The sequence below is a fragment of the Chiloscyllium punctatum genome, chromosome 1 (assembly GCF_047496795.1).
Source record: "Chiloscyllium punctatum isolate Juve2018m chromosome 1, sChiPun1.3, whole genome shotgun sequence".
Lineage (NCBI taxonomy): Eukaryota > Metazoa > Chordata > Chondrichthyes > Orectolobiformes > Hemiscylliidae > Chiloscyllium > Chiloscyllium punctatum.
Window position 1 is genome coordinate 71357466 of NC_092739.1, and position 13541 is coordinate 71371006.

Consider the following 13541-nt stretch of genomic DNA (forward strand, 5'->3'; position numbering starts at 1 on the left):
GGGAAGGTGCCAGGATGGGAGGGTGGGTTATAGGGGGGCATGGACCTGACCAGGTAGTCATGGAGGGAACAGTCTTTGCAGAAGGCAGAAAGGGGTGGGGAGGGAAATATATCCCTGATGGTGGGGTCTGTTTGGAGGTGGTGGAAATGTCGGCGGATGATTTGGTTTATGCGAAGGTTGGTAGGGTGGAAGGTGAGCACCAGGGGCGTTCTGTCCTTGTTACGGGTGGAGGAGTGGGGTCTGAGTGCGGAGGTGCAAGTTGTAGACGAGATGCGTTGGAGGACATCTTTAACCACGTGGGAAGGGATATTGCAGTCTCTAAAGAAGGAGGCCATCTGGTGTGTTCTGTGGTGGAACTGGTCCTCCTGGGAGCAGATATGGCGGAGGCGGAGGAATTGGGAATACGGGATGACATTTTTGCAGGAGGGAGGGTGGGAAGAGGGTTAATCCAGGTAGCTGTTTACACCAACACTGTGGACACACCAGCACTGGACATAACAACACTGTAGATACACCAACACTGTAGATACACTAACACTGTGGATACACCAATGCTGTGGATACACCAATACTAGACTCATCAATGCTGTGGATATACCAACACTGTGGATACACCAACACTGGAAACACCAACACTGTAGAGACACCAATGCTATGGACACACCAACACTGTGGATACACCAACACTGGATGCATCAACACTGTGGTTACACCAACACTGGACACACCAACGCTGGACACACCAACACTCTGGACACACCAACACTGTGCACATACCAGCACTGGACACAACAACACTGTGGATACACCAACATTGTGGACACACCAACACTGTGGACACACCAACACTGGACACACCAACACTGTAGACACACCAACATTGTGCACATACCAGCACTGGATACACCAACAGTATGGACACACCAATACTGTGGATACATAAATACTGTGGTTACATCAACACAGGACACACCAACACTGTGGTTTCACCAAAACTGGACACACCAACACTGTGGACACACAAATACTGTGGACACAGCAACACTGGACACACCAACACTGGACACACCGACACTGTGAATACGCCAACACTGTGGATACGCCAACACTGTGGATACGCCAACACTGTGGACAAACCAGCAATGGACACACCAACACTGTGGACACACCAACACTGTGGACACACCAACACTGTGGACACACCAATACTGTGGACACACCAACACTGTGGAGACAACAATGTTGTGGACACACCAACACTGTGGTTACACCAACACTGGACACACCAACGCTGTGGTTACACCCACACTGAACACACCAACACTGTGTGGATAAGAGTGGTGCTGGAAGAGCACAGCAGTTCAGGCAGCATCCGAGCAGCAGTAAAACCAATGTTTCGGGCAAAAGCCCTTCTTCAGGAATACAGGCAGAGAGCCTGAAGGGTGGAGAGATAAGTGAGAGGAGTGTGGGGGTGGGGACAAAGTAGCATGGAGTACAATAGGTGAGTGGGGGAGGGGTTGAAGGTGATAGGTTGGGGGGGAGGGTGGAGTGGTTAGGCGGCAAAGAAGATAGGACAAGTCTTGGGGACAGTGCTGAGCAGGAAGTTTGGAACTGGGGTGAGGTGGGGGAAGGGGAAATGAGGAAACTGTTGAAGTCCACATTGATGCCCTGGGGTTGAAGTGTTCCAAGGCAGAAGATGAGGTGTTCTTCCTCCAGGCGTCTGGTGGTGAGGGAGCGGCGGTGAAGGAGGCCCACATGTCCTCGGCAGAGTGGGGAGGGGGAGTTGAAGCATTGGGCCACAGGACGGTGTGGTTGATTGGTGCAGGTGTCCCAGAGATGTTCCCTAAAGCGCTCTGCTAGGAGGTGTCCAGTCTCCCAAATGTATAGGAGACCGCATCGGGAGCAACGGATACAATAAATGATATTGGTGGATGTGCAGGTAAAACTTTGATGGATGTGGAAGGCTCCTTTAGGGTCTTGGATAGAGGTGTGGGAGGAGGTGTGGGCGCAGGTTTTGCAATTCCTGGAGTGGCTGGGGAAGGTGCCAGGATGGGAGGATGGGTTATAGGGGGGCATGGACCTGACCAGGTAGTCACGGAGGGAACAGTCTTTGCGGAAGGTGGAAATGGGTGGGGAGGGAAATATATCCCTGGTGGTGGGGTCTGTTTGGAGGTGGCGGAACTGTCGGCGGATGATTTGGTTTATGCGAAGGTTGGTAGGGTGGAAGGTGAGCACCAGGGGCGTTCTGTCCTTGGTACGTTTGGAGGCGTGGGGTCTGAGGGCGGAGGGGCGCGATGTGGACGAGATGTGTTGGAGGGCATCTTTAACCACGTGGGAGGGGATATTGCGGTCTCTAAAGAAGGAGGCCATCTGGTGTGTTCTGTGGTGGAACAGGTCCTCCTGGGAGCAGATACGGCGGAGGCGGAGGAATTGGGAATACGGGATGGCATTTTTGCAGGAGGTAGGGTGGGAAGAGGTGTAATCCAGGTAGCTGTTTACACCAACACTGTGGACACACCAGCACTGGACATAACAACACTGTACATACACCAACACTGTAGATTCAACAACACTGTCGATACACCAATGCTGTGGATATACACCAGCACTAGACTCATCAACACTGTGGATACACCAATACTGTGGATACACCAACACTGGACACACCAACACTGTGGAGACACCAATGCTGAGGACACACCAACACTGTGGTACACCAACACTGGACACACCAAAGCTGTGATTCACCAACACTGTGGATACACCAACACTGTGGACACACCACCACTGTGGATACATCAATACTGTGAACACACCAACACTGTGATTCACCAACACTGTGGATACACCAACACTGTGGACACACCATCACTGTGGATACATCAATACTGTGAACACACCAACACTGTGATTCACCAACACTGTGGATACACCAACACTGTGGATACACCAACACTGTGCACATACCAGCACTGGACACACCAACACTGTGGATACCACAACATTGTGGATACACCAACACTGGACACACCAACACTGTGGACACACCAATGCTGTGGACACACCAATACTGTAGTTACACCAACACAGGACACACCAACACTGTGGTTACACCAACACTGGAAACACCAAAGCTGTGGACACACCAAAGCTGTGGACACATCAACACTGTAGACACACCAACACTGTAGACACACCAACACTGTGGACACACCAACACTGGATACACCAACACTGTGGACACACCAACACTGTGGACACACCAACACTGTGCACATACCAGCACTGGACACACCAACGCTGTGGATACCCCAGCACTGTGGTTACACCAACACTGGATACACCAACACTGTGGACACACAAAAACTGGATACACCAACACTGTGGACACACCAACACTGGACACACCAACGCTGTGGAACACACCAACACTGGACACACCAACACTGCGGACACACGAACGCTGCGGACACACCAATGCTGCGGACACACCAACACTGGACACACCAACACTGCGGACACACCAACACTGCGGACACACCAATACTGTGGACATACCAACACTGTGGACACACCAACACTGGATACACCAACACTGTGGACACATAAACACTGTGGACACTCCAACACTGTGGACACACCAACACTGTGGATACACTAACACTGTGGACTCACCAACACTGTGCACACACCATTGCTGTGGACACACCAACACTGTGGACACACCAACACTGGACACAACAAAGCTGTGATTCACTAACACAATGGATACACCAATGCAGTGGAAACAACAACACTGTGGAAACAACAACACTGTGGATACACCCACACTGGACACACCAACACTGTGTGGATTAGAGTGGTGCTGGAAGAGCACAGCAATTCAGGCAGCATCCAAGGAGCAGTAAAATCAACGTTTCGGGCAAAAGCCCTTCTTCAGGAATACAGGCAGAGAGCCTGAAGGGTGGAGAGATAAGTGAGAGGAGTGTGGGGGTGGGGGCAAAGTAGCATAGAGTACAATAGGTGAGTGGGGGAGGGGATGAAGGTGATAGGTTGGGGGGAGGGTGGAGTGATTACGTGGAAAAGAAGATAGGCAGGTAGGACAAGTCATGGGGACAGTGCTGAGCTGGAAGTTTGGAACTGGGGTGAGGTGGGGGAAGGGGAAATGAGGAAACTGTTGAAGTCCACATTGCTGCCCTGGGGTTGAAGTGTTCCTAGGCAGAAGATGAGGCGTTCTTCCTCCAGGCGTCTGGTGGTGAGGGAGCGGCGGTGAAGGAGGCCCAGGACCTCCATGTCCTCGGCAGAGTGGGAGGGGGAGTTGAAGCATTGGGCCACAGGGCGGTGTGGTTGATTGGTGTGGGTATCCCGGAGATGTTCCCTAAAGCGCTCTGCTAGGAGGTGTCCAGCTCCCCAATGAAGAGGAGACCGCATCGGGAGCAACGGATACAATAAATGATATTGGTGGATGTGCAGGTAAAACTTTGATGGATGTGGAAGGCTCCTTTAGGGCCTTGGATGGAGGTGGGGCAGGATGTGTGGGTGCAGGCTTTGCAATTCCTGCGGTGGCAAGGGAAGGTGCCAGGAGGGGAGGGTGGGCTGTAGGGGGGCATGGACCTGACCAGGTAGTCACGGAGGGAACAGTCATTACGGAAGGCGGAAAGGGGTGGGAGGGAAATATATCCCTGGTGGTGGGGTCTGTTTGGAGGTGGTGGAAATGTCGGTGGATGAGTTGGTTTATGCAAAGGTTGGTAGGGTGGAAGGTGAGCACCAGGGGCGTTCTGTCCTTGTTACGGTTGGAGGAGTGGGGTCTGAGTGCGGAGGTGCAGGTTGTAGACGAGATGCATTGGAGGGCATCTTTAACCACGTGGGAAGGGAAATTGCGGTCTCTAAAAAAGGAGGACATCTGGTATGTTCTGTGGTGGAACTGGTCCTCCTGGGAGCAGATATGGCGGAGGCGGAGGAATTGGGAATACGGGATGGCATTTTTGCAGGAGGTATGATGGGAAGAGGTGTAGTCCAGATAGCTGTTTACAACAACACTGTGGACACACCAGCACTGGACATAACAACACTGTAGATACACCAACACTAGACACACCAATACTGTGGATACACCAATGCTGTGGATACACCAACACTGTAGAGACACCAATGTTGTGGACACACCAACACTGGACACACCAACACTGTGGATACACCAACACTGTGGACACACCAACACTGGACACACCAATGCTGCGGACACACCAATGCTGCAGACACACGAACACTAGACACACCAACACTGTGAACACACCAACACTGGACACACCAACACTGTGTTTGCACCAACACTGTGGACACACCAACACTGGACACACCAACACTGGACACACCAACGCTGTGGACACACTAATACTGTGGACAAACCAACACCTTGAACATACCAACACTAGACACACCAACACTGTGGACACACCAACGCTGTGGACACACTAATACTGTGGACAAACCAACACCTTGAACATACCAACACTAGACACACCAACACTGTGGACACACCAATGCTGTCGACACACTAACACTGGACACACCAATGCTGTGGACTCACCAACACTGTGGACACACCAACATTGTGGATACACTAACGCTGTGGACACACCTACACTGTGGATACACCAATGTTGCGGATACACCAACACTGGACTCACCAACGATGTGGATACACCAACACTGTGGGCACACCAATACTGTGGACACACCAATACTGTGGACACACCAACACTGGACACACCAACACTGTGGACACACCAACATTCGGGACACACCAACCGTGTGGGCAGCACAGTGGCACAGTGGTTAACACTGCTGCCTCACACTGCCAGAGATCCGGGTTCAATTCCCAACTCAGGTGACTGACTGTGTGGAGTCCTACGGGTGCTCCGGTTTCCTCCCACAGTTCAAAGATGTGCAGGTCAGGTGAATTGGCCATGCTAAATTGCCCGTGGTGTTAGGTAAAGGGGTAAATGTAGGGGAATGGGCAGGTTGCCCTTCGGCGGGTTGATGTGGACTTGTTGGGCCAAAGGGCCTGTTTCCACACTGTAAGTAATCTAATCTAATCTAATCTAAAACACTGAATACACCAATTCTGTGGATACACCAAAACTGTGGACACATCCACATTGGACACACCAACACTGTGTTTACACCAACACTGGACACACCAACACTGTGGACACACCAACACTGGGGACACATCCACATTGGACACACCAACATTGTGGATACACTAACGCTGTGGACACACCAACACTGTGGATACACCAATGCTGCAGATACACCAACACTGGACTCACCAATGATGTGGATACACCAAAACTGTGGACACACCAATACTGTGGACACACCAACATTGGACACACCAACACTATGGACACACCAACACTGTGGATACACCAACACTGGACACACCAACACTGTGGACACACCAACACTGTGGACACACCAACATTCAGGACACACCAACCGTGTGGGCAGCACAGTGGCACAGTGGTTAACACTGCTGCCTCACAGCGCCAGAGACCCGGTTCAATTCCCGCCTCAGGCGACTGACTGTGTGGAGTTTGCACGTTCTCCCCGTGTCTGCGTGAGTTTCCTCCGGGTGCTCCGGTTTCCTCCCACAGTTCAAAGATGTGCAGGTCAGGTGAATTGGCCATGCTAAATTGCCCGTAGTGTTAGGTAAAGGGGTAAATGTAGGGGAATGGGCAGGTTGCGCTTCAGCGGGTCGATGTGGACTTGTTGGGCCAAAGGGCCTGTTTCCACACTGTAAGTAATCTAATCTAATCTAATCTAAAACACTGGACACACCAATGCTGTGGATACACCAACACTGGACTCACCGAAACTGTGGACACACCAACACTGTGGACACATCAACATTGGACAAACCAATACTGTAGATACACCAACTCTGCGGACACACCAACGCTGTGGACACACCAATGCTGCAGACACACCAACGCTGCGGACACACCAACGCTGTGGACACACCAACACTGGACACACCAACACTGGACACACCAACACTCTGGACACACCAATACTGTGGACACACCAACGCTGTGGACACACCAACACTGCGGACACACCAACACTGTGGATACACCAACGCTGTGGATATACCAACACTGCGGACACACCAACGCTGAGGACACACCAATGCTGTGGACACACCAATACTGTGGACACACTAACACTGCGGACGCACCAACACTGCGGACACACCAACACTGCGGATACACCAATGCTGCGTACACACCAATGCTGTGGACACACCAATACTGCGGACACACCAACACTGCGGACACACCAACACTGTATACACACTAACACTGCGGACCCACCAACACTGTGGACACACCAACACTGCGGATACACCAACGCTGCGGACACACCAATGCTGTGGACACACCAACACTGCGGACACACCAACACTGTATACACACCAACACTGCGGACACACCAATGCTGTGGACACACTAACACTGTGGACACACTAACACTGCGGACGCACCAACACTGTGGACACACCAACGCTGTGGACACACCAACGCTGTGGACACACCAACGCTGTGGACACACCAATGCTGTGGACACATCAACACTGTGGATACACCATCACTGTGGATATACCAACACTGTATACACACCAATGCTGTGGACACACTAACACTGCGGACACACCAACACTGTGGACACACCAACACTGCAGACACACCAATGCTGTGGACACACCAACACTGTTGACAAAGCAACGCTGTGGACACACCAACACTGTGGATACACCAATGCTGTGGTGCCACCATTGCTGCTTCACCGCTGCCGCTGCTTGAGCCAGCCCCACCAATATTGAAGCCAGCATGAGCAATTCAATATGATCATGGCTGACCTGTTAATGTTTCAAATTCCACACTCTTACCTACCCCGTATAACTCTTCATTCCCCATCTAACAAAGATTTATCCACCTCAGTCTTAAAAATACCCAATGAACTAATTACATGAGAATACAAACCTGGCTGTATCATCACATCACAGTCTTGTGCATTGTAGCTATTAACCAAGACAACTTAAGTAAAAGGCGATTGGAGGTTAAGGAAGGTTTTAAAAATATCTGCTGAATAAGACTGAGCTTTAATGAAATTGGAGTTTGAATTGCTATATTATTGGGTAACTGAGACTTTTCTCAGCACGTGGCTTGGCCTATATTTAGCTTGACAAAATGTGATACTGACGCCTGTAAGACAAAAAAGTCCATTCCAGGGATAAAGCTTGTTTTATTTTCCCACCTTTTATTTGGAAATAGGAGTGAAATTTGGTTTGGTGATAGAAACCACCAAGTCAGAAAGCAATGAGTTAAAGTTCCACTCTGAAGCATTTCAACACATGAGATTTTTGGAATGCTATGAACAACAGCCCATGATTTCTTGGTCTGTTTGTCACAGATGCTGCTGACTCCAAACAGAAAATATACGACAGTTGCACAGGTACTTGTCCTTCTCTGTGTAACTATATTACATTCAACAGCCTCATTTAAAGTCTGGGATGCTGTTAAACTTGTGTTGGCCGTCGTGGGGCTATAGTCAAGGGTAAAGTCGTTGTAGTCCTGGCTGCTTTCTCATTAGACAGAGACAAGAGGTGATGGATTATCCTGAAGGTGGTCATGTTGAAGAAAGGGCAGAGATTTAGAAGGAGAATCCTTCGTGGTCACCTTAAACAATGGAACACATGGCATTGGCATCACGCTATATCATAAATCAGCCGATTGAGCTAACTACATATGCATTCTGAAAGCACTCAATATCCAACAAATGTGAATAGATATATCAGCCTCTTGCAGTTGGATAGTCAATTTGTGCCAGAATAAGAACCATCTTATGCTCTGGTTCATTTTTAAGACAAAACCTGTTGAAACACATTTCGCCTGGATTTCAAAGCCAGGCAGCTTTCATTACAGGTTCTACCTTGACACAACAAGAAAGCTTTTGTGTTCCAATTGATTCTGATAGCTGTGCGAGTTGGAGTACCGTTTCTGGTAGGGTCACCAGGCCAAACCGGACGAAAGGTAAACATTCACTAAACATCCACTAAACATCCACTAAACATCCACTAAACATCCACTGGCAGGGTTTGAACATGAGGCTAATGAGCTATCCATTTCGAAATGCTTCTCATGATGGAAACATTCCTGAGATGTGACATGCTAGTGACTTGCAATTACAGACATCAATGGTACAGAACCACAATCTATTGGATGTAAAGCAAGGTGATTCATCAATAGCCACACAATTCTTTTAGACTAAGCACCCTTCTGTGGGAGTTCATGGTCCATGGCACCTTAGAGGAATCATAAAGAATGGGGGAGCATTAATCCCAATTGGGAAGCAAACAGAAGTGGGCGGCACGGTGGTACAGTGGTTAGCACTGCTGCCTCACAGCGCCAGAGACCCGGGTCAATTCCCACCTCAGGCGACTGACTGTGTGGAGTTTGCACGTTGTCCCCGTGTCTGCGTGGGTTTCCTCCGGGTGCTCCGGTTTCCTCCCACAGTCCAAAGATGTGCAGGTCAGGTGAATTGGCCATCCTAAATTGCCCGTAGTGTAGGTAAGGGGTAGATGTAGGGGTATGGGTGGGTTGCGCTTCAGCGGGGCGGTGTGGACTTGTTGGGCCGAAGGGCCTGTTTCCACACCGTAAGTAATCTAATCTAAAAAGTAATCTAATCTAAACAGAACCCCCTAATTCAGTGAAGATAGACAACTGCACATCCTCCAAGATAACACTCAACACTGGAGCCCCCCAAGGACACATCCTCAGCTTCCTACCCCCTGTACACCCACGACTATGTTGCCAAATTCCAAACAAATGCCATTTACAAGTTTGCTTACAATGACACTGGTAGGATGGATATCAAACAATGGTAAGTCAGAGTACAGACAGAAGAGAGAGAGAGCTTGGTGACATGGTGCAATGAGAACAACCTCTGTCTCAATGTCAGCAAAACTAAAGAACTGATCATTAAGTTCATAAAGAAAGGATGAGAACACACCCCAACCTACATCCATGGAGTTGAGGTTAACAGGGTGGAGAGCGTCAAGTTCCTAGGAGTAACAATAACCGACAACCTATCCTTGTCTTCACATGTGGATGTGACAGTCAAGAAGGCACAACAACTCCTCTTCTTCCTCAGGCAGCTCAGGAAATTTGGCATGTTCATAAGGACCCTATCAACCTTTACAGATGCACCATTGAAAGCAAATTGTCTATGGCAACTACTCTGCCCAGGACCATAACAAACTACAGAAAGGTGTGTGCACAGCCCAGACCATCACAGAAGCCAACCACCTCCATTTACTCCATTTACACTTTTCATTACAGTGATAAGGCTGACAACACCCATGCCACCCTGGTAATGCTCTCATATAACCTCTTCCGTCTGGCAGAAGATACAGAAGTTTGAACTCATGGACCAGCAGGTTTAGGAATGGTTTCTTCCTGGCCGTTATGAGACTGATGAATGGACTCTGTAACTTCAAATAATGCTGATCTTGTTATTGTCGATCTTGCACAGTGCATGTCCTGTATACCTTACTCAGCCCAAGTTTTTTTTCACCCTATTATGATCGGTGTGCTCTTGCTTACTATGATTTGCCAGCACTGCTTGCAAACAATACTTTTCATTCTACTTAGCTACACTTGACAATAAATAAATCAAATCAGAATAAGTTCTCAGTTTGACACTTCTCAGAGGCAATTAAAGGATGATGTGCCTTTGATGTGGATTCTGAACAGATGTTTATTTTACAGCAAATTAATTATTTGAGGGTTATTTTATTTGCAGGCATCTTTGAGATTTTGCTTCATAGTGGACCGTGTTTGAATGATTCAATTTTATTGCTAAACGTTTATATTTTGTTCCAACATCCATTTCAAAGATGTGGTGTTATGGGCCTAACCTTTGACAACCAGTTTTATGTTATTTTACGTTAACTGATAACCAAGTCAGTTTCCAAAATTAGATCTAACTTATTAGATCGCTTTTTGTTTAACTGAAACATCAGCACACAAGGTTTCGTTTTAACAATGTAACAGAAATTTGATTTGGTTTGGTTGGTTTTAAAAACATAACAGAAATTTAATTCATAAAAGAAAGAAAAACAAACGCAGCTACCTAAATATAACAGTTTTCAAGATTTTAAACACATTACAAAACAAGATTCTACCTATTCCCCAATATCACAATACAATTGATCAATTTCCTATCAAACCGTCAGTTTGGCCTAATTGTTTCCTTTCAGTTCCTGACCTGAGCTGTAAGACCTTTTCCTTTGACCATTCACATAACAGATTTTAGACTTCCTCAGTTTCCTAATAATCTACAAAGTTCTAACCAAACACTTCTGGTCTGGAATTTTCACAACATACAATTTTTTTTTCACCGAGGTAACCTATTTGCTTATCTACTCCCCTTTTCTGAGAGACTGTACTTGCATCTAATCTTTGAACTACCCCAAAGGTTTTTTAGTCTCTGGGCTTTTCAAAACTAAAGTCAGCCCTTGTTTATTCTAAACCCAAAAGCCAACTAATGTCAGTCAACATTTTCTCTCTCCTACCATAAATCCCCATAATATAAAGAAACTTCCACCAACACTTCAGGAAGTACATACTGGTTTAGAATCCTGAACCTGGAAAGACTTAATTAATTTTTAAACATCTTTAAGGGTGGCACGGTGGCAAAGTGATTAGCACTGCTGCCTCACAGCGTCAGAAACCCGGGTTCAATTCCCACCTCAGGCGACCGTCTGTGTGGAGTTTGCACATTCTCCCCGTGTCTGTGTGGGCTTCTTCTCGGTGCTCCAGTTTCCTCCTACAGTCCAAAAATGTGCAGGTTAGGTGAATTGGCCATGCTAAATTGCCTGTAGTGTTAGGTGAAGGGGTAAATGTAGGGTAATGGGTCTGGGTGGGTTGCGCTTCAGCAGGTCGGTGTGGACTTGTTGGGCCAAAGGGCCTGTTTCCACACTGTAAGTAATCTGTAAGTAATCTAAAAAAAAGTCCAACACCTAAATGCCATGAGTTTAAACTCTAAAATCTAAAGAAAATAATACTGATAAATAAATCACACGCCTTTCATCCCAGTGCACCCTGAGAATCCTCTGCGGTTGATACTGGGCAAGTTGCTTTAGGGAATACCTGGGAAACTTGGAGATAGCTTTGGGTCATGAGATTATTTGAAGGGATATAGGTTTAAGTGTTCATGGGGATATGAGGGATATTGAGTGAACATGGAGAGCATAAATATGTGATGGGAGGTAAAAAATAAGGGCTTAAAGTCTAACATTCATCACTACAATTAAGACAATGTTTCTGAAAATGTAGAGTATTCTAGCCTGCTGGCCTCAACATCTCCTCACCTCTGTTTTTTTTTATAAATGACCAACCAATTCTCTAGATTAGGTTGAAGTTGAGTCCTAAAGATTCATTTGATTCATTGATTTGGTACAAAACAAAACTGGCTGGAGACCTATTTTCCACTAAATTCTGAATAGAGGTAAGATTTCCTTGGGCTATTGTCTAGCAAGACTGTAAATAGCAAGAAAATCTTCACATGCAGATTTAGGTTCTGTTAGAATTTAAAATGTGTTTTTAGAAAATCTAAAAGGTTAACAAATACACCCTGTGAAATGACAATCTTGGAGTTCAGGATTTTACTAACATTTACAAGCTCTCCCTTCGTGTTTCTGTCATTGGCTTATTTATTGATTTAAACTAATGTAGAATCTTTGAACAACAGATTTCAGAACATAAATCACTCTCTTTAGGCTTAATGACAAGCAGCATCGTTAGAGCTGAAAAGGAGATTAAAAACATTCTCACATTCATTTATTGTTGCATGTATTATGAGGCAATGCATGTTTGTTATTCATGAGGATATTGAATTCCAGTTAGATTCCTTGCAGAAGCTCAAACAACAATGGAGTTATTCATAACTACATGGTTTTATGTGGAGCAACAGAAATGAGTGTGGGGTGAATTGCTAAAGCTTCGGTAGCAAATTGGTTATTCAGGCATCTGGACTCTCAACAGCCCTGTAGAGGTTGGGCAGATAGCTTTAGAAAAGTGTGTGTTGGGTTAGCTGTAGGCAACATTGTGCATTTTGGGATGAGACTTGTACTGACTACTAGTCACTTATGGTGGGTGGCTAGCTACTTAATGGAATTTAAGTCACCAGACGGAGGCAGATTCATGGTGCTGTCACAGTTTTCCAAACAGTGGATCAGCCAAAACACTGAGGCTGATGCCTGGCAAGTGCCTGAACGTTACACCCCCTTCAGTAGGCTCAGAGACCAATATGGTTCTCTCGTTCTAGAGCCACATCTAGGAGATGGTTCCAGTGCCACTGCTGATCTTCTTATGGATGGATTTCCACAATGATAGCCTGGTAGCTTTAGCTACAAGTAGTTTTATTGATGTTTTAAGTTGCCATTTTGCTAAACCTGCTCAATCTCTTTG

The 13541-nt window shown here is 47.1% G+C and overlaps 1 protein-coding gene across 2 annotated transcripts in view; it reads right to left on the reverse strand.

Annotated features, from left to right (window-relative positions):
• The window catches only part of kctd8 (potassium channel tetramerization domain containing 8), a 283835-nt gene that overhangs the window by 189861 nt on the left and 80433 nt on the right, over positions 1–13541 (reverse strand). The gene's annotated exons all lie outside the window — the stretch shown is intronic.